Below are 27,827 nucleotides of genomic sequence, written 5' to 3' on the forward strand. Positions count from 1 at the left end.
GGGGGATATGTTTGTTATCTTGATATTGAGGGTTTCACAGGTATACAGATAATGCATCAAATTGTGCTTTTTTAATCTGTGTAGCTGTTAGCTGTCAGTTACACCTTGAAAACGTTGTAAATAACAAAATGAATGACTTCCCTGTTTTTAAATACTATCTTTTAAAAAATTGATGGTGGATGTGTTCCCAGCTTGAAATGTAGGAGCATAAGATAGGTCATCAGCCAGTAAGAAAGGACAGCTGGGTGTCCTGATGTAACTTATATGCCTTAACAGTTCCAAGAACAGGGATGCCTACTTGTCTATGCATTCCTTAAAACTGGGTGTGTGGGCAATGCTCTGGGAGGAAGGTCTCCAGGCCCTTTCTGAGATTTCAAGAGGTAGGTTATCTTAAAAATCTAGAGACTGGGCCAGGTGCGGTGGCTCACACCTGTAAGCCCAGCACTTTGGGAGGCCGAGGCAGGAGGATCACCTGAGGTCAGGAGTTCAAGACCAGCCAGAAACCCCTGTCTCTACTAAAAATACAAAATTAGCCAGGCAGGGTGGTGCATGCCTGTAATCCCAACTACTGGGGAGGCTGAGGCAGGAGAATTGCTTGAACCTGGGAGGCAGAGGTTGTGGTGAGCCAAGATCCTGCCACTGCACTCCAGCCTGGGTAACAAGAGTGAAACTCCGTTTCAAAAAAAAAAAAGAAATTAGAGACTGTTCATGGTGGCTCACGCCTATAATCCCAGTGCTTTGGAAAGCCAAAGGGAGAAAATTGCTTGAGCCAGAAGTTCAAGACCAGCCTGGGCAACATAGTGAGACCCTGTCTCTACAATTTTTTTTGTTTTTTTTAATTAGCCAGACATAGTGGCACATGCCTTTAGTCCAAGCTAATCAGGAGGCTGAGGCAGGAGGATCACTTAAGCTAAGGCTGTGGTGAGCTATGATTTTGCCACTGCATTCCAGCCTGGGTGACAGAGTTAGACCCTGTTTCAAAAAAAAAAAAAAATTAATAATAAAAAAATTTAATCTAGAAAATCCTGTGCCAAGATAATCCAATGCATGAATTCCTTTGGTGGAAATCCAGTTTCAATGATGTGCTTTAGAGAAGCTTGTAAATATTTGCTGAATTGAATAGAATATTAAAGTTTTTTTAATCTTCCTTGATTGAGCTGGTGATTTTCCAACTTTGCTTGACATTGAAAGGAAACATGTGGGGCTGCAGCCCTTTCGACTCTCACTGGGAGGCTGGACAGAGAACTTGGGTGAGACATTTAGTGTCTCAGTGTGGAAAGTCTCCAGTGCCAAGTTCATAGAAGGACTCTAGACTCCTGCCTTCTCCCTGCAGCTGAGGGTGTCCCCATCCCTCACATTCCCCTTTGTAAGCTACGAACAAGTAAAACACACACACTGACACCAACACACAACTGTGAGGCATTAGTAGAAGTGAAATCTTTTTTTTTTTTTTTTTTGAGATAGAGTCTCACTCTTTTGCCCAGGCTGGGGTGTAGTGGTGCACTCTTGGCTCCCTGCAAACTCTGCCTTCCAGGTTCAAGTGATTCTCCTGTCTCAGCCTCCCAAGTAGCTGGGATTATGGGCGTGTGCCACCACCCCCAGCTAATTTTTGTATTTTTAGTAGAGACGTGGTTTCACCATGTTGGCCAGGCTGGTCTCGAACTCCTCACCTCAGCTGATCTACAGGCCTTGATCTCTCAAAGTGCTGGGATTACAGGCCTGGGCCACCATGCCTGGCTTGAAGTGAAATCTTGCTCCCATCCATCCATCCATCCATCCATCCACCCATCCATGCTTTTATCTATCCAGGAACTCTCTGCTGAACACCTACTATATTTCAGGGGAAGTGCAAGGACTAGGTGATCAAAACAAGCACAACGCCTGCCCTCAGGGAGTTTACATTCCAGAGCAATCGACACAATGGTCAAATCACTAGAAACCAAAGGTAAAATTACAAGTGGGTTAAGTGGTATAAAGGCAAAATAAATGCCTGTAAACAGCAAATCATGGGGAGATTTGGCTTAATCATGAACACAAAGAAGGACAGCTTCCTAGAAGTGATAAGACATTTGAAAGAAGAGTAACAGCTAACCAGGTAAAGAAGGAAATTTGAAAGAAGAGTAAGAGCTAACCAGGTAAAGAAGGTCGGGAGCATTTCAGGCAGGAGGAATGGCATGTGCAAAGGCACGGTCAGGGGTGGGGGAAAGCATGGTGCAATGGAAGAATTGACCAAGGACCTCTGGGGCTGGAACTCAAGAGAGCAAGGAGAAGAGAAATCGGCAAGATAAGTGGCGACCAAGATGCATGACTCATTACAGGCCATGGTGAGGAAGTGCCAATGATCAGTTTCCCCAGTAGACCACCAGGAAAATGAACAAAACAAAATCCCAGCGAAACAAAACGAAAGCCACATTTGTTCAGCAAAGCTAGGTTTACCAGACCTACTGCAATAACGGAGAACACACCCTTAACAGAGTTTTAGTAATGTCTTCAAAGGGAAAGGTCAGGGGAGGATGTTTATAGAATTTTAGGGCTTGGGCTGGAGGTCTGAAGGCTGGTTTTACAAGGCTGAGAATTAGCTGGGATTAGGCAGAGCTGATAACATAGTGGCCTCAGATCTGTGGGCTCAGGGAGGACAGAGTCTCGCTCTGTCGCCCAGGCTGGAGGGCAGTGGCATAATCTCAGCTCGCTGCAACCTCTGCCTCCCAGGTTCAAGTGATTCTCCTGCCTCAGGCACCCAAGTAGCTGGGATGACAGGCATGCGCCACTACGCCCAGCTAATTTTTGTATTTTTAGTAGAGACAGGGTTTCACCACGTTGGCCAGGCTGGTCTTGAACCCCTAACCTCAAGTGATCCACCCACCTCAGCCTCCCAAAGTGCTGGGATTACAGGTGTGAGCCACCACGCCCGGCCGAGGAGAGAGTCTTAAAATGAGGTTTGTCATTCGTCTTCTTACATAAATAAGCTCTTTCAGTTGGTTCAAATACTTATCTCCAAGGAGCAGGTCTTTCTTACAGTACATGGCTGGGTGATCTGTACTTACCCTCAGTAGTGCTTAAGAATGGACTGAAGGCCGGGCACTGTGACTCACGCCTATAATCCCAAGACTTTAGGAGGCTGAGGCAGGTGGATCATAAGGTCAGGAGTTCAAGACCAGCCTGGCCAAGATGGTGAAACCCCGTCTCTACTAAAAATACAGAAATTAGCCGGGTGTGGTGGTGGGCACCTGTAGTCCCAGCTGCTCAGGAGGCTGAGGCAGGAGAATTGCTTGAACCCGGGAGACAGAGGTTGCAGTGAGCTGAGATCGTGCCACTGCACTCCAGCCTGTGTGATAGAGTGAGACTCTGTCTCAAAAAAAATAAAAAAAGAATGGACTGAAAAGAATGCCCAGCCTCGTATTAATACAGCAGCAGGGAACTAGGTTGCTTTCAGTTCTGAGTTTTGATATTATCCTAAGTGCAAGGGCAAATCGTGAATGGGTTTTGCATTCCCCTTTACTTCTGTCCTGGCCATGGAGCAGCGGAAGGAACATAGGATCAGCCATGATCACAATGTCACTCTCTCATCTGTCTGGTGGGAACATAGGAAAAGATGGCTTCCTGGTTTTTTTTCCTTGCCTGTATCCAAGTTTTTTTTTTTTTTGGAGATGGAGTTTTGCTCTTGTTGCCCAGGCTGGAGTGCAGTGGCACAAACTCAGCTCACTGCAACCTCCATCTCCATGGTTCAAGTGATTCTCCTGCTGCAGCCTCTCGAGTAGCTGGGATTACAGGCATGCACCACCATGCCCAGCTAAGTTTTATATTTTTAGTAAGACAGGGTTTCGCCATCTTGGCCAGGCTGGTCTCAAACTCCTGACCTCAGATGATCCTCCCACCTAGGCCTCCCAAAGCGCTGGGATTACAGATGTAAGCCACCACGCCCAGCCCCAACTTTTATCTTTACGTGTCCCTCTGTGTTAGCAGTGCTTGAGAGGAGACACTTAGGGGCAAAACAACCTTGTATTCCTTATTCAGTGCTGTCACTTGGTATCTCTGACCATCAGCCTATTTTATAAGGTCTAAGCAGTTTCCTCATCTCTAAAGTGAGGATAATAACGGTATTTACTTGACTAGAGTTGTAGTGCAGATTAAACAAGATCTGTGTGTAAATTCCTAGTGCTGCCTGACATATGACAAGTGCAGGAACATCAAATACTGCGGCTACTTTCACACTGAACTACAGAGCTGAGAAGGTCTCCAGAAGTCCCACGTCATCCCATGGCCCTCTAAAGGCAACTGCTAACTAATTTGCAGAGGAATCTTGTCCAAGTCACTGCTGGGGTGATCTCAAGTATTTTGCTTGGCCTGCAACACTGCCTCTGCTCCCAAAACCCAGGACCTTGCCTGTCTTGGTGTTCCTTCTGGCAATGCATCCTAACGGGCCATGTGCCCGAGTCTTTTCTCCACAACAAGTCTGCAAGTGACGCGAGGGCAGGGAATGTGCTTCCAGAGCTTTTATTCTGCACGTGGTAAGAGCTCAAGGGCTCGGTTCATTCAAATGACATGTCCGAGACCCACTCTGGGCCGTGGCTGGGTGGGAAGCATTCTTAGAACCTGCTCCTGGGGGTCCTCCCCTGAGTGGAAGGCAAAGAGCCCAGACAGTGTTCTCATAGGGTAAAACACTCACCAACTGAGGCCTTAAGTAGAGCCTTACAGAAGGAGTGAAGCTTCAACAGGGCTTATCAAAACATGCTTATACATTATTGCTTTAACATAAGTAGAACATGCAAATAGCAAGAATGGAAATAGTTCTGAAATAGGTGAGAGTGAAAAGTAAGTCTTCCTCCCAATCCTGCAGGTTTCCTCCCAGGGGACCCCGCACTGCTTCTAGGTTCTACCTGCAAATCTCAGCACAGACATCCCTTCTATAAACTCCTCCCCAGCACACTATGTGCTTTCACTTAATTTATAACTTGGGATGGTTTCTTATCGTTCTACACTCATCTCCGTTATTGTTATTATTACAATTAACTGTACATGAGCAGATTCCATTGATAGAGACAGAATGTCCATTTCCTGTTGTTGTTTTTTTCCCACTGTAACCAATCATGCTTCAATGAATAATTTCTTAGAGCACTTATGTGAGGAGTGAATAAAAACATATAGAAAATTCCCAGAAATAGATTTGGCTGGATTGAAATATGTATGCATGAACATTTTTTTTTTTGTAGAGTTGGGGTCTCACTGTAGTGCCCAGGCTGGCCTGGAACTACTGGCCTCAAGCAATCTTCCTGCCCTGGCCTCCCAGAGCACTAAGATTACAGGCATGAGTCACCACATCCAGCCCTGCAATTTTGATAGATATTTCCACATTGCCTTTCCAAGAAACAGTAAGTGTCTGTGACCCTTGTCAACAACCAATGATGGGTGAGCAGGGCATGGAGGGTTTCCTAGCAGGTTTTCAGGTGGATCGGGTGGACCCCTGACCCTAGAAGGATGCGAGGGAAGAGGATCCCTGGTAGGGGGCACAGCCTGTGTCCGGGCATGGCAAGCTGGTGTGTGGAGGGAGCCCCCGGGGAACATGAGTGTTCAGTGCAAGAAGACAGGAGTAAGGCAGCGGGGTGGGCAACCTGGGCTGGATGGGAGGGCCCTGGACATCTTGCTGCCCTGCTGGGACAGCTCCTTGGAGGCCTTTGGGAGATTGAGGGCTTTTTAAGGAAAGTAATGCAATCAAATTTCTTTTTAAGAAGCACCATTCGGTGGAGCCAAGATGGCCGAATAGGAACAGCTCCGGTCTACAGCTCCCAGCCTGAGTGACACAGAAGATGGGTGATTTCTGCATTTCCGTTTGAGGTACCGGGTTCATCTCACTAGGGAGTGCCAAACAGTGGGTGCAGGACAGTCGGTGCAGCGCACTGTGCACCAGCCAAAGCAGGGCGAGGCATTGCCTCACTCGGGAAGCACAAGGGGTCAGGGAGTTCCCTTTCCTAGTCAAAGAAAGGGGTAACAGATGGCACCTGGAAAATCGGGTCAGTCCCACCCTAATACTGCACTTTTCCAACGGGTCTGGAAAACGGCACACCAGGAGATTGTGTCCTGCACCTGGCTCGGAGGGTCCTATGCCCACGGAGTCTCACTGATTGCTAGCACAGCAGTCTGAGATCAAACTGCAAGGTGGCAAGGTGGCAAAGTGGCAGCGAGGCTGGGGGACGGGCTCCCGCCATTGCCCAGGCTTGCTTAGGTAAACAAAGCAGCCAGGAAGCTCGAACTGGGTGGAGCCCACCACAGCTCAAGGAGGCCTGCCTGCCTCTGTAGGCTCCACCTCTGGGGGCAGGGCACAGACAAACAAAAATTCAGCAGGAACCTCTGCAGACTTAAATGTCCCTGTCTGACTGATGGCTTTGAAGAGAGTAGTTGTTCTCCCAGCATGCAGCTGGAGATCTGAGAATGGACAGACTGCCTCCTAAAGTGGGTCCCTGACCCCCGAGCAGCCTAAATGGGAGGCATCCCCCAGTAGGGACAGACTGACACCTCACTCGGCCAGGTACTCCTCTGAGACAAAACTTCCAGAGGAACTATCAGACAGCTGAATTTGTGGTCTCACGAAAATCCACTGTTCTGCAGCCACTGCTGCTGACACCCAGCCAGACAGGGTCTGGAGTGGACCTCTAGTAAACTCCAACAGACCTGAAGCTGAGGGTCCTGTCTGGTAGAAGGAAAACTAACAAACAGAAAGGACATCCACACCAAAAACCCATCTGTACATCACCATCATCAAAGACCAAAAGTAGATAAAACCACAAAGATGGGGAAAAAACAGAGCAGAAAAACTGGAAACTCTAAAAAGCAGAGCACCTCTCCTCCTCCAAAGGAATGCAGTTCCTCACCAGCAATGGAACAAAGCTGGATGGAGAATGACTTTGACGAGTTGAGAGAAGAAGGCTTCAGACGATCAAACTACTCTGAGCTACGGGAGGAAATTCAAAACAATAGCAAAGAAGTTAAAAACTTTGAAAAAAATTAGACGAATGGATAACTAGAATAACCAATGAAGTTCGAGAAGGGCTTAAATGAGCTGATGGAGCTGAAAGCCAAGTTTTGAGAACTACGCGAAGATTGCAGAAGCCTCGGTAGCCAATGCGATCAACTGGAAGAAAGGGTATCGCTGATGGAAGATGAAATGAATGAAATGAAGCGAGAAGGGAAGTTTAGAGAAAAAAGAATGAAAAGAAACGAACAAAGCCTCCAAGAAATTTGGGACTATGTGAAAAGACCAAACCTATGTCTGATTGGTGTACCTGAGAATGACGGGGAGAATGGAACCAAGTTGGAAAACACTCTGCAAGATATTATCCAGGAGAACTTCCCCAATCTAGCAAGGCAGGCCAACATTCAGATTCAGAAAATACAGAGAACACCACAAAGATACTCCTCGAGAAGAGCAACTCCAAGACACGTAATTGTCAGATTAACCAAAGTTGAAATGAAGGAAAAAATGTGAAGGGTGGCTAGAGAGAAAGGTCGGGTTACCCACAAAGGGAAGCCCATCAGACTAACAGCTGATCTCTTGGCAGAAACTCTATGAGCCAGAAGAGAGTGGGGGCCAATATTCAACATTCTTAAAGAAAATAATTTTCAACCCAGAATTTCATATCCAGCCAAACTAAGCTTCATAAGTGAAGGAGAAATAAAATACTTTACAGACAAGCAAACACTGAGTGATTTTGTCACCACCAGGCCTGCCCTAAAAGAGCTCCTGAAGGAAGCACTAAACATGGAAAGGAACAACCGGTACCAGCCACTGCAAAAACATGCCAAATTGTAAAGACCACCGAGGCTAGGAAGAAACTGCATCAACTAACGAGCAAAATAACCAACTAACATCATAATGACAGGATCAGATTCACACATAACAATATTAACTTTAAATGTAAATGGGCTAAATGCTCCAATTAAAAGACACAGACTGGCAAACTGGATAAGGAGTCAAGACCCATCAGTGTGCTGTATTCAGGAAACCCACCTCACGTGCAGAGACACACATAGACTCAAAATAAAGGGATGGGGGAAGATCTATCAAGCAAATGAAAAACAAAAAAAGGCAGGGGTTGCAATCCTAGTCTCTGATAAAATAGACTTTAAACCAACAAAGATCAGAAGAGACAAAGAAGGCCATTACATAATGGTAAAGGGATCAATTCAACAAGAAGAGCTAACTATCCTAAATCTATATGCACCCAACACAGGAGCACCCAGATTCATAAAGCAAGTCCTCAGTGACCTACAAAGGGACTTAAACTCCCACACAATAATAATGGGAGATTTTAACACCCCACTGTCAACATTAGACAGATCAACGAGACAGAAAGTTAACAAGGATATCCAGGAATTGAACTCAGCTCTGCACAAAGTGGACCTAATAGACATCTACAGAACTCTCCACCCCAAATCAACAGAATATACATTTTTTTCAGCACCACACCACACCTGTTCCAAAATTGACCACATAGTTGGAAGTAAAGCTCTCCTCAGCAAATGTAAAAGAACAGAAATTATAACAAACTGTCTCTCAGACCACAGTGCAATCAAACTAGAACTCAGGATTAAGAAACTCACTCAAAACCGCTCAACTACATGGAAACTGAACAACTTGCTCCTGAATGACTACTGGGCACATAATGAAATGAAGGCAGAAATAAAGATGTTCTTTGAAACCAACGAGAACAAAGACACAACATACCAGAATCTCTGGGACACATTCAAAGCAGTGTGTAGAGGGAAATTTATAGCACTAAATGCCCACAAGAGAAAGCAGGAAAGATCCAAAATTGACACCCTAACATCACAATTAAAAGAACTAGAAAAGCAAGAGCAAACACATTCAAAAGCTAGCAGAAGGCTAGAAATAACTAAAATCAGAGCAGAACTGAAGGAAATACAGACACAAAAAACCCTTAAAAAAATTAATGAATCCAGGAGCTGGTTTTTTGAAAAGATCAACAAAATTGATAGACAGCTAGCAAGACTAATAAAGAAGAAAAGAGAGAAGAATCAAATAGATGCAATAAAAAATGAAAAAGGGGATATCACCACCGATCCCACAGAAATACAATCTACCATCAGAGAATACTACAAACACCTCTATGCAAACAAACTAGAAAATCTAGAAGAAATGGATAAATTCCTCGACAAATACACCCTCCCAAGACTAAACCAGGAAGAAGTTGAATCTCTGAATAGACCAATAACAGGATCTGAAATTGTGGCAATAATCAATAGCTTACCAACCCAAAAGAGTCCAGGACCTGATGGATTCACAGCCGAAATCTACCAGAGGTACAAGGAGGAACTGGTACCATTCCTTCTGAAACTATTCCAATCGATAGAAAAAGAGGGAATCCTCCCTAACACATTTTATGAAGCCAGCATCGTCCTGATACCAAAGCCTGGCAGAGACATAACCAAAAAAGAGAATTTCAGACCAATATCCTTGATGAACATTGATGCAAAAATCCTCAGTAAAATACTGGCAGACCGAATCCAGCAGCACATCAAAAAGCTTATCCACCATGATCAAGTGGGCTTCATCCCTGGGATGTAAGTCTGGTTCAACATACGCAAATCAATAAATGTAATCCAGCATATAAACAGAACCAAAGACAAAAACCACATGATTATCTCAATAGATGCAGAAAAGGCCTTTGACAAAATTCAACAACGCTTCATGCTAAAAACTCTCAATAAATTAGGTATTGATGGGACGTATCTCAAAATCATAAGAGCTATCTATGACAAACCCACAGCCAATATCATACTGAATGGGCAAAAACTGGAAGCATTCCCTTTGAAAACTGGCACAAGACAGGGATGCCCTCTCTCACCACTCCTATTCAACATAGTGCTGGAAGTTCTGGCCAGAGCAATCAGGCAGGAGAAGGAAATAAAGGGTATTCAATTAGGAAAAGAGGAAGTCAAATTGTCCCTGTTTGCAGATGACATGATTGTATATCTAGAAAACCCCATCGTCTCAGCCCAAAATCTCCTTAAGCTGATTAGCAACTTCAGCAAAGTCTCAGGATACAAAATCAATGTACAAAAGTCACAAGCATTCCACTTTGGGAGGCCAAGGCGGGTGGATCACGAGGTCAGGAAATCGAGACCACGGTGAAACTCCGTCTCTACTAAAAATACAAAAAATTAGCCAGGCGTAGTGGCAGGTGCCTGTAGTCCCAGCTACTCAGAGAGGCTGAAGCAGGAGAATGGCGTGAACCCGGGAGGTGGAGCTTGCAGTGAGCCGAGATCGCGCCACTGCACTCCAGCCTGGGCGACAGAGCAAGACTCCGTCTCAAAAAAAAAAAAAGAAAAAATCAGAAGCATTCTTGTACACCAATCACAGACAAACAGAGAGCCAAATCATGAGTGAACTCCCATTCACAATTTCTTCAAAGAGAATAAAATACCTAGGAATCCAACTTACAAGGGATGTGAAGGACCTCTTCAAGGAGAACTACAAACCACTGCTCAATGAAATAAAAGAGGATACAAACAAATGGAAGAACATTCCATGCTCATGGGTTGGAAGAATCAATATGGTGAAAATGGCCATATTGCCCAAGGTAATTTATAGCTTCAATGCCATCCCCATCAAGCTACCAATGACTTTCTTCACAGAATTGGAAAAAACTACTTTAAAGTTCATATGGAACCAAAAAAGAGCCCACATCGCCAAGTCAATCTCAAGCCAAGAGAACAAAGCTGGAGGCATCACGCTACCTGACTTCAAACTATACTACAAGGCTACAGTAACCAAAACAGCATGATACTGGTACCACAACAGAGACATAGATCAATGGAACAGAACAGAGCCCTCAGAAATGATGCCGCATATCTACAACTATCTGATCTTTGACAAACCTGACAAAAACAAGCAATGGGGAAAGGATTCCCTATTTAATAAATGGTGCTGGGAAAACTGGCTAGCCATAAGTAGAAAGCTGAAATTGGATCCCTTCCTTACACCTTATACAAAAATTAATTCAAGATGGATTAGAGACTTACATGTTAGACCTAAAACCATAAAAACCCTAGAGGAAAACCTAGGCAATACCATTCAGGACATAGGCGTGGGCAAGGACTTCATGTCTAAAACACCAAAAGCAATGGCAACAAAAGCCAAAATTGACAAATGGGATCTAATTAAACTAAAGAGCTTCTGCACAGCAAAAGAAACTACCATCAGAGTGAACAGGCAACCTACAGAATGGGAGAAAATTTTTGCAAGCTACTCATCTGACAAAGGGCTAATATCCAGAATCTACAATGAACTCAAACAAATTTACAAGAAAAAAAAAAACGACCTCATCAAAAAGTGGGTGAAGGACGTGAACAGACACTTCTCAAAAGAAGACATTTATGCAGCCAAAAAACACATGCACAAATGCTCATCATCACTGGCCATCAGAGAAATGCAAATCAAAACCACAATGAGATACCATCTCACACCAGTTAGAATGGCCATCATTAAAAAGTCAGGAAACAACAGGTGCTAGAGAGGATGTGGAGAAATAGGAACACTTTTACACTGTTGGTGGGACTGTAAACTAGTTCAACCATTGTGGAAGTCAGTGTGGCAATTCCTCAGGGATCTAGAACTAGAAAGACCATTTGACCCAGCCATCCCATTACTGGGTATATACCCAAAGGACTATAAATCATGCTGCTATAAAGACACATGCACACGTATGTTTATTGTGGCACTATTCACAATAGCAAAGACTTGGAACCAACCCAAATGTCCAACAACGATAGACTGGATTAAGAAAATGTGGCACATATACACCATGGAATACTATGCAGCCATAAAAAATGATGAGTTCATGTCCTTTGTAGGGACATGGATGAAACTGGAAAACATCATTCTCAGTAAACTACCGCAAGGACAAAAAACCAAACACCGCATGTTCTCACTCATAGGTGGGAATTGAACAATGAGAACTCACGTACACAGGAAGGGGAACATCACACTCTGGGGACTGTTGTGGGGTGGGGCGGGGGAGGGAGAGCATTAGGAGATATACCTAATGCTAAATGATGAGTTGATGGGTGCAGCAAACCAACATGGCAAGTGGATACATGTGTAACAGATCTGCACATTGTGCACATGTACCCTAAAACCTAAGGTATAATAATAAAATAAAATAAAAAAAAAAGAAGCACCGTTCTGGCAGAATGCAGAGAGGCTAGAAGGGAAGAGATTGGGTGAGGGGATACAGTAATCGTGCTGAAGAAAAATGATGAGACTTGAAGGAAGGGGAAGTTTTGAGATGCCAGATGAGGGAATGCTTTTGAGAGCTCTTTAGGGGGTAGGTTAGACAAACAATAGCTTAGTTTACCTACTATTTTGAGATTCCTTAGCTATGTGATTTTCTCAAAAACTTGAAATATTTAAAAAAGCATCATTTTCATGTTTTGTGTAACTCTGGTAACATATTTTTTATTAGTCTTTTTGCATAATAGGCCCTGTGTACTATGAGAGCGAACCCAGATGGAGTCGGGTTGGTACGGTGGTCTCAGGAGACCTAGGTGTGGCTACTTAGAAAGAATATCCAGTTCTCTTGGCATAAGTAAAGGGGATAAGGATGCCAGGATTCAGTCTCCACAACTCTTTTGAGGGTTTATAAAAAATTTCCTTCTCTCACAGCCCAGGTGACAGAGGGAAACTCTGTCTCAAAAAGAAAAAAAAATTTCCTTCTCTCCGTCAAAGGCAAAAGAAATAATCAAGTTACTTTTCTGTGAAAGTTCCAAAAGTTCCCCATTGTCTCAAAAAAAAGGGATGAAGTACTTACCTATGTTCTAGGGGTCATGAAGGAAAGCTTACAGACATATGCAAGCGCTTATGCCCATTTGGCAGGGGACATTACTGAGGTTCAGAGAGAAGAAATGGCTGCAGACCCAGAAATTGAGCCCAGCTTAGTAAAAGCCTGCACCCAGACTTGGGAGATCCTGGAATATTTGGATGACGGCACTAGGTCTCTCTAGAAAGTTCCCTGGATTAAGACCTTTTGTGGAAGGCCACCGACGCCCAGAGGATTTAAGCAACAAGGTTCCACCTTCAGAAAGCGTCATCCTAAAAGCATTGTCTTCTGAAAATATTGGGTCCATCGGGCCTGTGTTGAGCCTGAGGTTGAAGGTATCGATTTGTTGTACAACAGATGCTCAATATTAATTCTCCAAATTAAATGTCAGTGGATGTCAAAGGTAGTGGGCACAAGAATGAACTGAAGAAGTGGTAATGTAAAGAAACGTAAAGAAGGTCAGCTGCTCCGAGCTGGTGCCTGTGGACAAACATCAGGAAAATAGAAAGGTTGGTCTGAGGACCCCACTGGGACAAACACTGCTGTATTTGAAAGTTCTATTAATTGAAGCACAGCTAGTTCTAATATAATTGTCACATGGAATTATTCCTGTAGTCAAGGAAGGAGAAATTAATAAGAAAATGAGCTCACGACTGGGAATGCTGGTGTCAAATTTTGCAAGTCAAATGGTCAGGTAATGACTTAGACATGTGCCTGATTCAGTTCAGTGTTCTCTGGAAGGAATTTACTTGGTCCAGGGAAAACAGTGATATATTGAGAATAATGGTCACTAAGGGAGGAGACAAACAGTATTTTCATTCACTTCGTTTCCTTTTGACAGTTAGAAAACCTACCTTCTGCTTCAGCGTGTGTTGGGCACTGGAGACACAGGACAAATCTGATGTAGCCTCTAGGAGTTGGTAGTTATTAGAAGTGAAGGAGAGCAAGCTGGAGGAAAGGCAGTAAGGGGTGGCATCGAGGTGAAAGGTGGGAGGAAAAGAGAGAGGACGAAGGAGAAGAGTAGAACTGAGGAAGAGCAAACATTTGCCAGGGCTGCTCCCAAAGGTCCTTAACTGTGAGCCAAGCCTCCCAGGTCGCTGCAGCGAACTCAAAGGGTGTTCCAGGCTATTTTAAATTTCAAGGAAAAACACAGTGATCCTTCAATTTTTTTTTTTTTTTTTTTTTTTTTTTTTGAGATAGAGTCTTATGCTGTCACCCCGGCTGGAGTACCAGTGGCGTGATCTCGGCTCACTGCAACCTCTGCCTCCCGGATTCAAGCGATTCTCCTGCCTCAGTCTCCCAAGTAGCTGGGATTACAGGTGCCTGCCACCACCCCAGACTAATTTCTGTATTTTTAGTAGAGACGGGGTTTCACCATGTTGGCGAGGCTGGTCTCCAACTCCTGACCTCAGGTGATCAGCCTGGGCCTCCCAAATATCTGGCATTACAGCCGTAAGCCACCGTGCCCGGCCTGATCCTTGATTTCTATAGCACTCTGTGCACTACTAGCCCGAGGTAGCTCCCAGTTTCAGTGTTAGATTTTGCTACATTGTTTTTGATGACGCCATAGCTTTGGTTTTCTGCAGTTGCTGTAATAAAATCCAAGCAGAGCAGGGAAATCAATGTGGAATTGAAAGTGAGGAAGGCGGTATCTCTGCTTCCTAAGGCTTGAGAAGTTGTGGGGTACCCAGCAAGCACACGTCACTTTGTTCTTAAGTAATCATGGCTATTGAAGAATGAAACAAACATATTATTGTTCTTTCTATTTATGTGTGCTACTTTTTTTTTTTCAAATTGCTACTAAATTGTTAGGATATGGATACTTACTAACTCCTTTGGAGCTAATTGCTTAATGAATAGAACTTTTAGATATTTCTTTCTGCCCAGGGGCACCATCAAATGCTGAAATGCTCAGGGCACTGAACAGAGAAAGTTTGGGAGCTGTTTATTACTCTGTTCTTGCAACATGTAATTCTTTTTAATTTAATTCTTGTACTGACACTATTAGTTAGGTACTATTAGTCTTTTTTACTTTTGAGAAAACAGGTTCAGTGAAGACCAACGTCCTACAGCTAGTTAGTGCTAGAAAGAGAAATGACTCTAGTACAGCCTGACAGAATGTCTGTGTTCCTGGCCACTACTCTTAGCTCTCAGATACTTAGGATGTCCAATTAGCCAGTGCACCCTAAGCATTAGGAAAGCTTAGTTTTACTGTATTACTAACAAGGCCACATTATTCTTTCATCCTATTAAACTGCACCCGAGTCTTATCCTCTAATTTGAAATCCCTTGATGTCTGGGCAGCACAGCCCTGTGAGTCAGATCGCTGGCTCCACTGCTGCGATCGTGGACAGGAACAGAGCCCTGGGGACCCATGGAGTCATATGCCCTTTAAATATGGCCAGGCCCTTTTCCAGGCACCAGGAGGTATTCTTTCTGAGGAATGAGAAAAACTTGGAGAGAGTTCAGAAAAAAAAAGCAGCCACTGTGATCACAGAGTGGGAATCAAAGAATATTACAGTGTTAGAAACTAGCTAATCAACCCTTCATGACACCAAGGAGAAAACAGGCCTGGGATGGGGGTGGGTGGCTAAGACCTTCTCTAAGGCTACAGGGTGAGTCGGTGGCAGAGCTGGGGTGAGATCCAGCTCTCTTGATGTAAAGCCACTGGGCAAAAATCAGGTGCAAGAAGAAGACTGCAGAAGCTTCAGTTAGGGACTCAGACTTTATATGTTCACCTTCAGCCAACCTTCAGGGTGACCTTCAAAGGTTCCCCCTCAGGTGTCCACATTGATTGTGCCTGCCCCTCTGTGCTACATATTACACGTTTTAACCTGCCTGGTCTGACTTAGGCCCTACATTTTAAAAACCAAGCAACTGAGGCTCAAAACAAAGAATACTTGCAAGCTAGGCAGGAATTGAGGTGGGACTCAAATCTAGCTCGGACAGATTCCTATGATGCAAGATGCTCCTCATGTACCTCTTGCCATGTTTAGGTGGATGGGAGAGTATTATATGAAACTGTTCGCTGCCATTCCCAACATTATCATCATTTTGGGGGAGTTTTAAATTCCCACTGGACTTCAACTCTGAACACATGCAGAGATCATCCAGTTGTCTGATTCAGAGGGGAGGTTTCCTGGGGAGTTCAGAGCGAAGCCACAAACTCTCATCTATCTAGCTATGTCTAGTTCAGGAGTGGGCAAACATTTTCTGTAAAGAGCCAGATAGTAAATATTTCAGGCTTTGCAGGTCTCTGTTGCTACCACTACTCACCTCTTCTGCTGTAGCATGAACACAGCCACAGAACAATGCACCCATGCATGTAAGTGGCTATGTTCTCCTAGAACTCTATTTATAAAAAACAATGACATGCTGTAGTTTGCCAACCCCTGCTATAGTTAGTCCTATATCCAGCCAACAGCCCCTTTCTGATTTAGCTTCAATATTTGCCGGAAACACATTTTAATACAGAGGCCTTCACTTCAGGGGCTGTTATATTTTTGCAGTGGCTGAGGGTGAGGAGAAGGAGGAAGGCACATAGCCCACTGAGAATCTCCAAAACCCTCTCATAAGGACACACAAATATGCAAACAATTTTGCACACAGTTCTAGGGGCGTTGTGGACATATAACCTCTCCATTCTTTTTTTTTTTTTTTTTTTTTTTGAGACAGAGTCTCGCTCTGTCACCCCAGGCTGGAGTGCAGTGGCGCAATCTCGGCTCACTGCAAGCTCCGCCTCCCAGGTTCACGCCATTCTCCTGCCTCAGCCTCCGGAGTAGCTGGGACTACAGGCGCCCGCCACCGCGCCTGGCTAATTTTTTGTATTTTTAGTAGAGACGGGGTTTCACCGTGGTCTCGATCTCCTGACCTTGTGATCCACCTGCCTCGATCTCCTGACCTTGTGATCCACCTGCCTTGGCCTCCCAAAGTGGTGGGATTACAGGCGTGAGCCACCGCGCCCGGCCAACCTCTCCATTCTTAAGAGCTCCATGAATGCATCTTGGCTTTCTAGAAACTGGAGAGATGGGGCAGCTGGTTGGCATAAGAGCATCAGCCTGAGAATGTCAGAACTGAGGAAGATTTGGTAGTGTGCCAAAGTGCTGGTTATCACAGAGTTTCATCTCAGCACAAAACTGCCCAGCTAAAGGGTACATTTCTGAACTCTCTTGGGGGATACGTGTAGCTACGTGATCTTGTTTTGCTCAATGGGATACAGTAGAAGTGACAGGTACCACTTCCAGGCCCTGACCTTAAAGACTAGTTATATGCTTCCCTGCCTTCTTTCCCCTGCCACTGACTAGGAGGTGGTTAGAATGGGACAGTCCTCTTGGACCCAAATGTAGAAGCTGTGTGCTGAAGACAGAAACGATACCTTACTATCTAAACTGCCTACTTCTGGGCTGTTAGGTAAGAGATAAAAAAAACCTCACTCTTGTTTAAGTCACTGTATTTCTAGATCTCTCTTTGTTACAACAGCAAAACTTGTATTTAGTACTGACTATCTATTTTGCAAGGCGCAGTACAAAATGCAAATGTGGAGGTTCTTGTTAGAAATGGATTAAGAATTTAAGCCAGGTGTGGTCTCTCACGCCTGTAATCCCAGCATTTTGGGAGGCTGAGGCAGGCGGATCACTTGAGGTCAGGAGTTCAAAACCAGCCTGGCCAACATGACGAAACCCTGTCTCTACTAAAAATACAAAAATTAGCTGGGTGTGGTGGCAGGTGCCTATAATCCCAGCTACTCAGGAGGTGGAGGCAGGAGAATCGCTTGAACCCAGGAGGCAGAGGTTGCAGTGAGCCAAGATTGTGCCATTGCACTCCAACCTGGACGACAGAGCGAGACTCCATCTCGGAAAAAAAAAAAAAGAAAAGAGAAGAAAAAAATGATTAAAGAATTTCAAGACAGTGTCAGCAGAGTACAAAATCATTTACCCATCTTTCAGCCTTCTATGGGAGATGGTTCGCTCCCATTTTCTAATACCTGAAATGTAAAGGTCTTGAGTCCAGAGGTTGCGAGGACAGTTCTGGATAAGGCTGCCTAGGTTCGACTTCTGGTTCCATTACTTACCAGGTGTGTGAGCTTGGGCAGACCTCAGCTTCCTCATCTTTAAAATGGCAATAAGAATAAAAGACTCTGCCTCATTGCTTTGGTATGAGGACTAAATAAGGTAACACGGGCAGATAACTTGGCATTTAGTGAGCACTTTATAAATGTTTGCTTTCATTCTTGACACGTAATGAATGGGTAAACTAGATTTTCTTAACTGCTTTAGACATTCATGTGCATCTGTTCTGCTCTCTCCAATCCCTTCTTGTTTCTGTCTAGCTTTTGATTCCTCTCATTCACCTACTTCTTTTCCCTTGCTGCAATGTTAGACTAGGCAGGTGTTTTTTTTGTTGTTGTTTTGTTTTTAAATCGGGACAAAATGGTTATACTTAACTGAGCATAATTTATTAAAATAATTGCCTTAAGGAATACTAATTATTAAATGTTCATTTAGTTATGTGCTTCCCTTTGCTTGTATATGAACTTCATGTTAGTCATTATGAAACAAGACATGCAGCAAACTGTGTAATTACAGACAAAACATTTAAGACACAAACCAATAAAAATCAAAGGTAGGAGAAAAATGCTTTGAAGAGAGCTGGGGAGTTGTTGGGACTTCCCGTGTCCTGCCAAGAACCTGCGGTGGGAGGCAGGGGCAGGAGGTGGGGTGTGGGGCGATGGCCCTGAGATCTGTGTGCCAGGCCTCTCTATCCAAGACAGAGAGGAAATGAGAAAAGACCAAGGAGCCACCATGTCACATCTTTAACAAGTGGAAAGAGATGAACTGCAGGCCCACAGAGCCCTCCTTCTCTCGGGGAGGGTAGGGAGTACAGTTCGGGGAAGCATCTTCATGGAAGCCAGGTTTATGGTGGGCCCTTGCCTTCTCCATTCTCACAGTTTGCTGAGTGACTGTTAAGGGTTGAATTGCATCCCCCCTGCTAAATTCATATATTGAAGTCCTAATGTCCAGTCCCTCGAAATGTGACCTGATTCGGAGACAGAATCTTTGCAGAAGTCATCAAGTTAAACTGAGGATATTAGATTGGGCCCCAATCCCATATGACTGGTGTCCTTATAGAAAGTAACACCAGCTGGGCAGCTTGAACAACCGACATTTATTGTGTCACAGTTCTAGAGGGCCGTAGGCAGAGAGCAAGGTGTCTGTCTGGTTGGTTCCTTCTGCAGGCTGTGACAGGTCCCCTAGCTCTCTCCCAAAACTTCTGGTGGCTTGTATCAATCTTTGCTGTTCCTTGGATTGTAGAAGCATCACCTGATCTCTGTCTTCATCTACATGCAGTGTTCTCCCTGTGTGCGTGTCTGTGTCCACATTTTCTCTTTTCATGGACATCAGTCATACTAGATTAGAGCCCAACCTAATGTCCTCCATTTAACTTGATTACCTCTATGAAGACTTTATCTCCAAATAAAGCCACATTTTGAGATACTGGGGGTTAGGACTCCAAGGTATGAATTTTGGAAAGGACACAATTCAACCTCTAACAGTGACCTTGGGCAACTATCTTCCTTTCCGTGAGTTCAGCTTTCCTTTCTGTGAGCTCAGTTTACCTATTTGCAAAGTGATACGTTGTGATTAGATAACCTCCAAGGGCTTTTCAGCCCTAAAGTCCTAGGTAGGGGAAACAAATTCCAGCCCCGAGTCACACAGGGGCTAGTTATAGCCTCGCCCCAAAGGCTGCAGAAAGAAATGCAAAGACTCCAATTTACAGGAGGCAAATGAAGGTGGAAACCGCCCACTATGGTAAAACTACACTTCACTAGAGGGATCTTCGTGCATTGTTTGTGGGAGGCCCTGATCACTCGACAAATCTCTGTGTCTAAGGACTCTGCCAAGTTAAGCAGAGACAGATGACAGGAGCAGAGCTAGCCCATCCAGCCAGAGGAATCGGCAGTGCTGAGACAATCCATACCACAGATAAAGCCAGAATATATTCTTTCTGTATTGAAAATTTTCCATCTTGCATGGAATTTCCTGTAAATTCATCATTCGTTCATTCATTCATTCAGGAAAAATGTCACTGAACATTGAACACCTGAATGTCAGGGCTTGCTTTGTATATTGGAGATACAGGAATAAACAGAACATAGTTTCTGTTCATATGGAACTTTCATTTGCAGGGGTTTGGTGGAGGAGGTGCAGACAACAGGCAAACAAGTAAATCATTTCAGTTAAGGGTAATTGAAGGCAAAGAAGAAAGAAAAGCCATCCAAAGTCGGAGTGCATATGCATTTACTCTCACCAACTTGTGATGGGCAGAGTCAAGGGACTTTTGCCCTGGCAAGTAGCTTTGCTGGCTTCTGGAAGGCCCCTAAGAAGAGATGCTTCCAGATATAGAGTCTGAGTAACAGGACAGAAGACCACAAAGAAGAAACCTCCACTTCACCAAATGTCTTTCCCCAGGTGTTGTGTAGGGAGCAATACCTTTGGAGCCAGATAACTGTGAGCTTCAATCTTGTATTTATCACTTTCCAGCGGCATGACCTTGAGCCAGTCCTTTCACCTCTTGCAGTGAATGCACCTCTCCCGTCTCTAAAATGGCGGAATAATTATTAGGTTGGTGCAAAAGTAATTGTGTTTTTTGCCATTACTTTTAAGCGGCCAAAACCACAATTACTTTTGCACCAGTCTAACACAATAATGACCTGATTGGGTGGTTATAAGGATTGGATGTGATAATGCCTACGAAACATGCAGGTGATGGAAATTCAATACATTTAGCCACTGTAATGATTAACTCCAGCTGTAGTATGAACGAAAGAGCCCTGGGCTTGGAGTCAGGTGAGCAGGGTTCAAGCACAAGTTTTGTTAGGTCAAAATAGTGAGACTCTGGGGAAGGAGTTCTCTGTGCCTTGGAAAATGCATTCATTCATTCAAATGAGAAAACTTGACCTTAAAAAAGGCATAATAATTTACATTTCCCTGGGTCATTATGAAGGTTCACAAATCTATACGTAGAAATTTTATTTAAAGGTGAAGCATTCGTAAAATAGCTATTCCTGTATCCCACAAAGCCTTCTTCCTCCTCCCACCACAGATTTCCCAAAGCCCTTTATTTCTTTATTTGTCCCCACATTGGCTCCTCCTTAAGCCATCAGGCAGCAGACCTCCAGAGTCAACATACATCAAGTGATATCTTAAAACAAGGAGGACCAGGGTCCCAGTGAGTGAGAAGAGAAATGGTACATGTGAGCATCTGAGCCTGGGATATTGGAAATATCACACTGACCTTGGAGACGGACACACCCAGAGTGGATCCGGGGTCATCCTTGAGGCTAGGTGATCTTGGAAATGCTATGTGGCCCCCTAAGCCTCCATTTCCTCATCTGGAAGACAGAAAACCCAGTTCCCGAATCTTAGCTTCCATTATTGTGCAAATTATAGAAGATAACAAAGGCAGTAATGATGATAGCAACAATCATAATAACGCCTCACATTTATTGACTGTTTGCACATGGTTCTGTGTGATTTATGTGCTTTACCCCATTTAATCCTCATAATGACCTTATGAGGTGGTAACTATTGTAATCCCGTTTTGCAGGTGAGGAAACAAAGAAGGGACAAAACAGCTGCCAAAGTCACACAGCTGGGAGTGTAAAGCCTGGGTTGTGGCTGGAGTCTTCTACTCTAGAGCCCGCGTTTGTGACCATGAGACTGCATTGCCTCTGACAGCACAGTGGTCAAATCACACGACACCTGGTACATTTGAGGTACATGGAACAGGGTGGTTATGATCGACATTACCACGGTCAGTGTTTCGAGCCCACAGGTGATGTGATCAGGTGTCTTTTGCCAGTACTGCTGAGAGCTGCCCGGGAACAGGTTTGCTCAATGTGCTGATGACCGGCAGCATCCTTCTCTCTATTTGTCCTTAGCAGGCAGCCTTCACTTTTATTTTGCAACAGAGATATTTAAGGCTGAGCTTCTGAGTAGCAGGATTTTCTTAGGTGTCGTTTTAAGCTCCTAAGTTTTGAGGTAATTTGTTACACAGCAAGAGACAACTAAGTGGAGGACACCAAGGCTGAAAAGGCATCAGCATGTAGCAAGAGGGAGGCGTCTGAAGCCTGCCAGGCTCCAAAGTCCCCTTCCTACTCCGCTCGAATTCTTCCCCCAAGAGCAATAAGAACTCACTAATAACTCCTCACTGTCAATAAATGTGAGGAGTTATTGTTGTTGGTATTTTGATGTGCAAAAAAGCTACACATCAAGGAACTGTGTGTCCTCGCTGGCAGACCCACGTCTGTGGAACAGGTTGGAATGCGATGTGGTCTCTGTCAGCTCTTTTACCCCACCAGGGAAGATGCTTCTGGGGGAAGGACATGAGCGGGGTAGGGCGGGATTTTGGGGCCAGACAGGCTTCAGATGCCTCCCACTTGCTACATGCTTCTTTTTTTCTTTTCTTTCTTTTCTTTCCTTCCTTTCCTTCCTTCCCTTCCTTCCCTTCCCTTTTCTTTCTTTCTTTCTTTCTCTTTCTTTCTTTCTTTCTTTCTTTCTTTCTTTCTTTCTTTCTTTCTTTCTTTCTCTTTCTTTCTTTCTTTCTTCTTTCTTTCTTTCCTTTCTTTCTTTTTCTTTCTTTTCTTTCTCTTTCTTTCTCTTTCTTTCTTTTTCTTTCTTTCTCTCTCTCTCTCTCTTTCTTTCTTCCTTTCTCTCCTTTCTTTGAGATAGAGTCTCACTCTGTCACCAGGCTAGAGTGCAGTGGCACAATCTCAGCTCACTGCAGCCTCCACCTCCCGGGTTCAAGCAATTCTCCTGCCTCAGCCTCACAAGTAGCTGGGATTACAGGTGCGTGCCACCACACCCAGCTAATTTTTGTATTTTTTTTTTTTAAGCAGAGATGGGGTTTTGCCATGTTGGCCAGGATGGTCTCAAACTCCTGACCTGAGGTGATCTGCCCGCCTCAGCCTCCCAAAGTTTCAGGATTACAGGCATGAACCACTGCACCTGGCCTACATGTTTATTTTCTTTCAGCCTTGGTGTCCTCGACTTATCTATTGCTGTGGAACAAATTACCCCAAAACTTAGTACCTTAAAATGACAGTATCAGTCATCTCACAGTTTCTGTGGGTCAGGAATCCCTCTGCAGTTTAGCCTTGTCCTGCTTCAGGGTTCCTCCCAGGCTGGGATTAAGGTTGCGGACTCACTCATGTGGCTGCTGGCAGGTTCGGTTCCCTAAGGACTGTCGGCTGGAGGCCTCCCTCAGTTGTTCCCTGACACCTGGGTCCCTCCAGTTTGGCAGCTGGCTTCCTCTGTGCGATCAAGCCAGAGTAAGACTGAAGCCTCAGTCTTTTATAACTTATGTCTCAGAAATAACATCTCATCTCTTTTGGGTTTTGTTGTTGTTGTTTTCGGTGAATTTCTTCTTCTTATGTTGTCTTTTTTTTTATATTAAAAATTGTTTAGGGTGGGCGCAGTGGCTCATGCCTGTCATGCCAGTATTTTGGGAGGCTGAGGCAGGAGGATTACTTGAGCTCAGGAGTTTGAGGTAAGCCTGGGCAACATAGCAAGACCCCACCTCTACGAAAAAAATTTAAAAATTATCAGGGCACCGTGTGCATGTCTGTGGTCCCAGCTACTTGGGAGGCTGAGGCAGGAGGATCGCTTGAGCCTGGAAGGTTGAGGCTGCAATGAGCTATGATCGTGCCACTGTACTTCAGCCTGGGTGACAGAATGAGACCCTGTCTCAAAAACAAGTTGTTTAAATCTTCAATTGTAGTAAAATATGCACAACAAAAATTCCTATCTTAACCATTGTTAAAGATATACTTTAGTAGTGTTAAGTACATTCATGTTTTGCAGCTGATCTCCAGAACTCTTTTCATCTTGTAAAACTAAAACTCTGTCCTCACTAAACAACAGCTCCCCATTCCCACCTCCCCCCATTCCCGGGCAACTACCCTTCTACTACTCTCTGTCTCCCTGAATTTGACTACTCCAGGTGCCTCATATATGTGCAGTCATATAGTATTCATCTTTTTGTGAAGGGCTTATTTCACTGAAGACAATGTCTTCAAGGTTCATCCGTGTTGTAGCATGTATCAGAAATACCTTCCTTCTTAAGGCTAATATTCCATTGTGTGCATATGTCACATTCTGTTTATTCCTTTCATCTTTTCAACACTTGGGTTGCTTCCACCTTTTGGCTGTTGTGACTAGTGCTGCTGCAAACATGGGTGTACACATATCTCTTCAAGACACTCCTTTTAGTTTTTTAGGGGGTATATATGTAGAAGTAGGATTGCCAGATCATACAGTAATTCTATTATTTTGCTTCACGAAGACTGCTACACCGTTTTCCACAGTGGTTTCTCCATTTTACATTTTTACCAACAGTGTACAAGCGCTCCAATTTCTCCACATCCTCACAACATCTGTTATTTTCTGTGTTTTTTTTTTTCACAGTAGCCATATTAATGGGTATGAGGTGGTATCTCATTGTGGTTTTGATGTGCATTTCCTTCATGGTTAGTGATGCTGAGTATGTTTTCACGTGCTTACTGGCCATTCATATATCTTCTTTAGAAAAATGGCTATTCAAGTCCTTTGCCCATTTGCATCTTATTTTATTTTACTTATTCATTTTGAGATAGAGTCCTGCTCTGTTGCTCAGGCTGGAGTGCAGTGATGTGATTATAGGTCACCTCAGACTCGACTTCCTGAGCTCAAGTGATCCTCCCACCTCAGCCCCCGCAGTAGCTGAGAGTGCAGGTGTGTGCCACCAGACCTGGCTCATTAACAATTTTTCTTTTTAATCAAAGATGAGGTCTCCCTATGTTGCCCAGGCTGGTCTCAAACTCCTGGGCACAAGTGATCTGCCTGCCTTGACCTCCCAATGTGCTGGAATTACAGATGTGAGCCGCCATGCCTGGCTTTGCCCATTTTTAAATTGAATTGTTTGTTTTTGTTGTTGTTGAATTTAGGGGGTTTTATATATTTTGGATATTAACCCCTTATCAGATATATGATTTGCAAATATCTTCTCCCATTTCATAGGCTGTCTTTTTACTCTGTTGATGTGTCCTTTGATGAAGTGAAGTTTTAAATTTTGATGTAGTCCAATTTGTCTAGTTTCACTTTTGTTGTCTTTGCTTTTGGTTTCATAGTCAAGAAATCGTTGCCAAACACAATGTCATGAGGCTTTCTTCCTATATTTTCTTCTAATAGTTTTATACTTTTATGTCTTCCATTTATGTCTTTGATCCATTTTTAGTTAATTTTGTTTATGATGTAAAGTAAGGATCTAACTTTATTATTTTACATGTGGATACTCAGTTTTCCCAGCACCATTTGTTGAAAAGACTGTGTTTTTACCCATTAAATAGTCTTGGTGGCCCTGTTGAAGGGTGACCATATACGTGAGGACTCAATTCTGTCTATTCTATCCTATTTCATTGGTCTACATGTCTATCTTTATGCCAGTACCACACTGTTTTGATTACTGTAGGTTTGTAACAAGTTTTGAAATCAGGAAATGTGAGACCTCTAACTTTGTTTTTTGTTCATTTCATCTTGGCTATTTTGCATCCCTTGAGATTCCATATGAATTTTGGGTTTTTCTATTCCTGCAAAAAACGCCATCTGGCCAGGTGCAGTGGCTCATGCTTGTAATCCCAGCACTTTGGGAGGCTGAGGAGAGTGGATTGCTGGAGCTCAGGAGTTTGAGACCAGACTGGGCAACCAGACTGATTCAGTCTCCTGACATCCCATCACTTTTGCTATATTCTGTTTGTTAAAAGCAGGTAATTAAGTGTAGCCCACATTTAAAGGAAGGGGATAACCAGAAGGAGGGAATAATTAGGGCCATCTTAGAAAGCTGCGTAACAGTCTTTCTCTGTAAAATGGAGCTATTCCCAATCAACTGGTTAAACAAGATGATGAGTAGGGCACCCCACAGGGTGCCAGGGAAACCCTGTCTCTACAAAAAATACAAAAATTAGCCAGGTGTGGTGGTGCACACCTGTTGTCCCAGCTACTTGAGAGGCTGAGGTGGGAGGGTCCTTTGAACTTGAGAGGCAGAGGTTGCAGTGAGCCAAGATCAGGCCACTGCACTCCAGCCTGGGTGACAGAGTGAGACCCTGACTCAGAAACAACAGAACAACAACAACAACAACAATGAAAACACCATTGGGGCCGGGCGCGGTGGCTCACGCCTGTAATCTCATCACTTTTGGAGGCCAAGGCGGGCGGGTCACCTAAAGTCAGGAGTTCAAGACCAGCCTGGCCAACTTGGTAAAATCCTGTCTCTACTAATAATACAAAAAAATTAGCCAGGCATGGTGGTGCACACCTGTAATCCCAGCTACTTGGGAGGTTGCGGCAGGAGAATTGCTTGAACCCAGGAGGTGGAGGTTTCAGTGAGCTGAGATTTCACCATAGCACTCCAGCCTGGGTGACAGAGTGAGACCTTGTCTCAAAAGAAAAAAAGAAAAAGAGAAAAAACCACCATTGGGATTTTGATAGAGATTGCATTGAATCTGTAGGTTGCCTGGGGGTAGTACTGACATATTAACAATATTAAGTCTTTCAATGTATGAATATGGAATATATTTATATTTATTGGTATTATCTTTAGTTTCTTTCAGCAATGCTTTATAATTTTTTTTTTATTTTATTTTTTTGAGATGGAGTCTCTCTCTGTTGCCCAGGCTGGAGTGCAGTGGTGACATCTCAGCTCACTGAAACCCTGAAACCTCCACCTCCCAGGTTCAAGTGATTCTCCTGCCTCAGCCTCCCAAGTACCTGGGATTATAGGTGTGCACCACCACATCAGCTAATTTTTGTATTTTTAGTAGAGACAGGGTTTCACCATGTTGGCCAGGCTGGTCTCAAACTCCTAACCTCAAGTGATCCACCTGCCTCCCAAAATGCTGGGATTACAGGCATGAGCCACCGTGCAGGCCTTATAATTTTTAGTGTCTAAATACTTAAGCATTTTACCTCCTTGGTTAAGTTTATTGTTAGGTATTTTAGTCTTTCTGATGCTATTGTGAATGGAATTGTTTTAATTTCATTTTTGGCTCATTCATTGTTAGTACATAAAAACATAACTGATTTTTGTGTGTTGATTTTTGTATCCTTCCACATTGCAGCATCCATTTATTAATTCTAGGAGTTTTATAAGATCATGTCATTTGTGATCAAAGATAGATTTTTCTTCTTTCTTTTCAATTTGACTGGCTTTTTTTTCTTTTTTTCCTGAAAATTCTGGCGAGGACTTCTTATACTATGTTGAATACACGTTGATTCAAAAGTGGACATCTTTGTCTCATTCCTGATCTTAGAGGAAGCTTTCAGCTTTTCACCATGAGTATTATGTTGGTTGTGAGCTTTTCATTTGTGGACTGTCTTATGTTGCGGTAGTTTCATGTATTCCTGGTTTGTTGAGTGTTTTTTCATGAAAGAGTATTAAGTTTTGTTAAATGCATCAATTGGGATAATCTTGTGGGTTTTTTCTCATCATTCTATTAAAGTGATATATTACATTGACTTTTTTACGTTGAAATATCCTTTTATACTAAGAATAAATCCCACTTTGTCATGGTGCTTAATCATTTTAATGTGAGGCTGAATTCTGTTTGCTAGAATGTTTTCTTCTTTTTTGAGGATTTGTGCATCAAGATTCATTAGGAATATTAGTCTGTGGTTTTCTTTTCTTGTGTCTTTGTCTGGCTCTGATGTTAGGGTAATGCTGGCCTCATAAAGTGTATTTAGAAGTGTTCTCTCCTCTTCAATTTGTTGAGGAATTTGAGAAAGACTGGTGCTAATTCTTCTTTGAATGTTTGGTAAATTTACCAGTGAAGCCCTCTGGCCCTGGGCTTTTCTTTGTCTGGAGGTTTTTGGTTACTGATTCAGTCTCCTGACATCCCATCACTTTTGCTATATTCTGTTTGTTAAAAGCAGGTAATTAAGTGTAGCCCACATTTAAAGGAAG

This window comes from Nomascus leucogenys, chromosome 2 (assembly GCF_006542625.1).
Source record: "Nomascus leucogenys isolate Asia chromosome 2, Asia_NLE_v1, whole genome shotgun sequence".
Taxonomy (NCBI): domain Eukaryota; kingdom Metazoa; phylum Chordata; class Mammalia; order Primates; family Hylobatidae; genus Nomascus; species Nomascus leucogenys.